Genomic DNA, 4,411 nt, shown 5'->3' with positions numbered 1-4,411 from the left:
CAGGAACACCAGCCCAGGGCTGAAACTACCCACATTGGGCTGGGCCAGACCCCATCAATCACTAATTGAGAAAATGTCCTACACTCTTGCCTACAGCCCCATCTTATGTAAACTTTTTCTACGTGAGATTCCCTCCTATCAGATGACTTTAGTTTGTGTCAAGTTAACAAAACAATCCAGCCTAACTGGTGTGGGTATTTTCTTGTTTACTCCATGCCACAGAAGACTAAAACAATTGAGAAATATATAGATTTATTTTAAACAATAAACAAATACAGCTAATATATATATATAATATGTATATTATATATATATACATACTTTGTTAAAATACTTAAATTTAATTGTTAAATATTGTTAAATAGGCTGATTGATGATAAGAAAGACATAATAAAATACATATAACAATGGAGTTATATTCCCAAAGTCTGCAAATTCTTGAAATCTAATCACACGGACTTGTAATTTGGAAATGATTTAAAATTATGGTTTCCTTTATGTTTCAAAGGCAATTAAAATATTTCTTAGGTAAGTTTAAATTCAGTTTATATTTCAATTATCTGGGTATCTTTTATTAAATGTCTACAGTGTGACTTAGAACGTGGTGAAAATGCAGTGTGAAAGACGGGTGCAGAGTCTTGTCATCTGTTGTCCGAATGATTTCTATTACCTCCCACTCCGCCACTACAAAAGATAAACGCAAACACTGATGAGAGCAACAGGTACCCAAGCCATAGTTGACAAGGTCAGGAGACTTCAAAAGTTGATCTTGGGGCCGGGCGGTGGTGGCGCACGCCTTTAATCCCAGCACTCGGGAGGCAGAGCCAGGCGGATCTCTGTGAGTTCGAGGCCAGCCTGGGCTACCAAGTGAGTTCCAGGAAAGGCACAAAGCTACACAAGAGAAACCCTGTCTCGGAAAACCAAAAAAAAAAAAAAAAAGTTGATCTTGGAAGAAATTCCTTCAGCTACTCAATAAAATCAGCTTATTCATTCTGTAGTCCCTGACACTTTTTTAAATGAAAGAAATAGAATGTACCCCATTCCTTGGATTTGTATAAAGGTCTCAGTTTATGATAGAGGCACCAGGGAGTGTTAAGTAACAAAATGTTAGGTCACAAAATGATGCTTCATCTAAGAATTTGAGATTTGTTTAGGAAAAATGATATAGCACTATGAAAACACAGAAGAGTTACAGAGAAAACACACCCCAGGGTGTCCTCACCTTCCACTAACACTCATTATACAAGGAGCAGAATGCAAATACAAAGAGCACCTTGCTGAAGGGTACAGAAAGGCATAGAGGCAGGAAACCAAATATGTCCAAGACAAGAAGAAACTGTGGCTGATCAGAATGGTGTTTTGTATTTATTTAAGGAACATTAATAAAATGAGATTTAGAACTAAAAGAAAGTTTGATTCTATTTGAAAAGTAGGAACCAGAAATATAAAGTTAAAAAAAGAGAGGAGGTACATTTCAGTGTATATGAGTATGAAAATTTTCTTTACATAAATTGTTTCCTCTTACATGTGGATGTTAACTTTTAAACTTTAGATATGTGTGTTTCAATATAAGTAAATACAGAGGTCAGGTACCTAGAAAGAGACCAAATGTAGATGTAATTCTGGACGGTGTTATTAAATAAGAAACACGGAGTCAAATGCAGAGTTAAAAGCCCAGAGATCGAGCAGCAGCCAAGAGCTAAGAACAAGACCGCCTTCTTACCCCTCATTGTCGCTGTCGTCCTTCCCCTCAGAAAGAGACCTACTTCCTGTGTGTCTGTCTTTTTATTGTCTTTCTGTTCTGCCTTCTCATTGGTTGTAAACCCAACCACATGACCTCTTCATCACTGCCCGTCTCCAGGTCTCTATGGTTGGTATTGAGATTAAAGGCATGTGTCTGCATGCTGGTGGTGTCCTTGAACACACATAGATCTTCCTGTCATGTGATCAGGATTAAGGGCATGTGCTACTACTGCCAGACTTCTGCTAAATGGCTTGCTATTAGCTCTAACCCCCAGGCAACTTTATTTATTAACATACAAATAAAATCACATTTCAGCACAAATAAAATATCACCATAACCAGGGAAATAGGAAATCTCGCATGTAAGGGAAAATAGTATACAGTCTTATAAAAGATAAAAGGGAAATCAGAATAGGAGGACTGAGTGTCAAGGTATATGATAATACAGGGTAAATAAGAGGACCTAGGGAGGGACAACTAACAGTATAGGCCATTTGAGAGGATGTATGGGAACCTACTAGTGTATAAGCCTCTTAAAATATATACATATATGAAAGGAATCTAAATGGAGTCACCATAGAATGGGGTAGACAATACAAAAATAAATGAGCATCTTATGCCATCAAGTGAAACTTGAATGGTTACAACTTGTTGAGCTGCTGGCCTAAAAGGCTAGAGAGAACCATGGGTAATATATGATTCCAAGAAAATATTATGTTCCAGACACAACAGGACTTATATATGAACACAGAAACTGTGACAAGCATGCACAAGATGTGCATGTGTTCAAACAAGACAATATTCTAGCACCGAGAATGAGAAGTTGTTACAGAAATCTCACCCCTAACCAAAAAGCTGTTTGTAATTTGGAAAGCAAAAATCAATTTTCTCCAATGGAGTGTCACTTGGTATATCAACCAGAAGCCAGGGCGGGCCCCATGAGTAGAGTAGTTAGTCAACACAAAAACATATGCTATGTTTTTTGTTTGCTGACTTGTTTTTTGTAACCTTTTTTTAAATTATTGTTTTGATGTTTTATAATTATTAATTTTCTCTTGTTTTTAGTTTTCTACATTTTGTTTTTTTCCCTTTTTTGAAAGGAAGAGAAAAATATTATAAATTTTGGTTGAGAGGTATGTAGGGAGGACCTGGGAGGAGAAAATGCTCAAAATATACTGTATGAAAAAAATTTAAATAAAAAATGTTCTAAAATCTGTTTAGACTTCACTTAGAGTTGTTAGAATATTGGTGTATTTGTGGTTTGATGATTAAAGTTTGTAATATTTATGCTTTTTCTTTATTAAGGTCAGATGTATTGAGTTTGTAACATGAAAATATTTATTTAATATAACAGCAAATTAGTATTAGATAATGTGTATTCTTCTTTTACTTATCTTGATACATGTTTAATTCCTATAAGAAACATTCAAAGCTATATATGTATACAACAGAAGTTTATTAGACCTGCAATAAATGAAATAAACTAGAAATGGCATTAAAATATCAATTACAGTCAAATTAATGGCATAGTGTTTCTGTCTCATGGTTGCTTGACACACACATACATGTTTGCTGTCAGCAATGGAGCCTCCAATTCTAGAAGAGCCACCGACTCAGTTACAAGCCAGGTGACTGTTGGTAATGTCTGCTTACACAAAATTCTGTCATCCATACAGGAATTTGGGTTTGCTATGAACTTTACATTAAATGAACAACAATAAAAATTTATTTGAAAAAAATTCCACAATGAAACCTCATAATTTGTGTGATAATCAAAATAAGAAATAATACATACATGATTACTGTAAATTCTAAACAGACGTACTTTGCACTGAATATACAGTTGTACATTCAAAATCTGTGTATTCTAAGTGAAAAGTTTTTTTTTAATTATTTGTTTCTCTTTAAAAGGCATTAATTGGGCATATCTTGGTTTGTCCAAAATAGTTGTTTGGTTGTCTTTTCATTTAAATTTTCATAACTTCTTAATTAACCTTATGAACTACTAGTTTTCTAAATTTTCATGATGGAAGTATTCTGTGGTAATTCAATGAATCCTTACATGGGCAAAATGTGTCAGATTTGAGTGTGCATTAAAAAAGATGATCACACTCATTCTCAGGTCAAAAACAAAGACTTTGTATTTTTAAGTCCAAGACAGTAGCAGAATATATTTGATATGCATTGTTTGTACTTCAAACACATATATTTAACATGTACCTAAAATTGAGGAAAATACTAGAAACTTTGGCACAATTGTAAGCGTTCTTAAGTGGCCATATGTCTGTGTGCCTAGCCTGTGCTTCAACTTGCTGAACTACAAAACTGGATAAGAGTATCATCAGGTGTTGGGTTACAGGCTATCATCCCAGCCCTTTGGAAGCAAAAGCAGAATTACTGAAAGTTCAAGGTCGGCCCGATCTTCAAAGTGAATATAGCTTGGATTACATAGTTAGATCAACTCAATGTTACCCATCACCACCAAAATCAATCTGCCTTCAAGGTTTTCAAGATTAAGTGTAAACTTTTACAACACTCAGTGTCTTAAAATACATGTAAGATATAAATAAAATACATGTATTTCCTGGTATAGAGGAAATTTACAATCTATGTTGGTATGATCAGCACCACCATCATGGTATTTTTCATTATCAAAGGATCAGTCATA

The sequence above is a fragment of the Peromyscus leucopus genome, chromosome 15 (assembly GCF_004664715.2).
Source record: "Peromyscus leucopus breed LL Stock chromosome 15, UCI_PerLeu_2.1, whole genome shotgun sequence".
NCBI classification, from domain to species: domain Eukaryota; kingdom Metazoa; phylum Chordata; class Mammalia; order Rodentia; family Cricetidae; genus Peromyscus; species Peromyscus leucopus.
Note: the sequence above shows the minus strand (reverse complement) of the source record.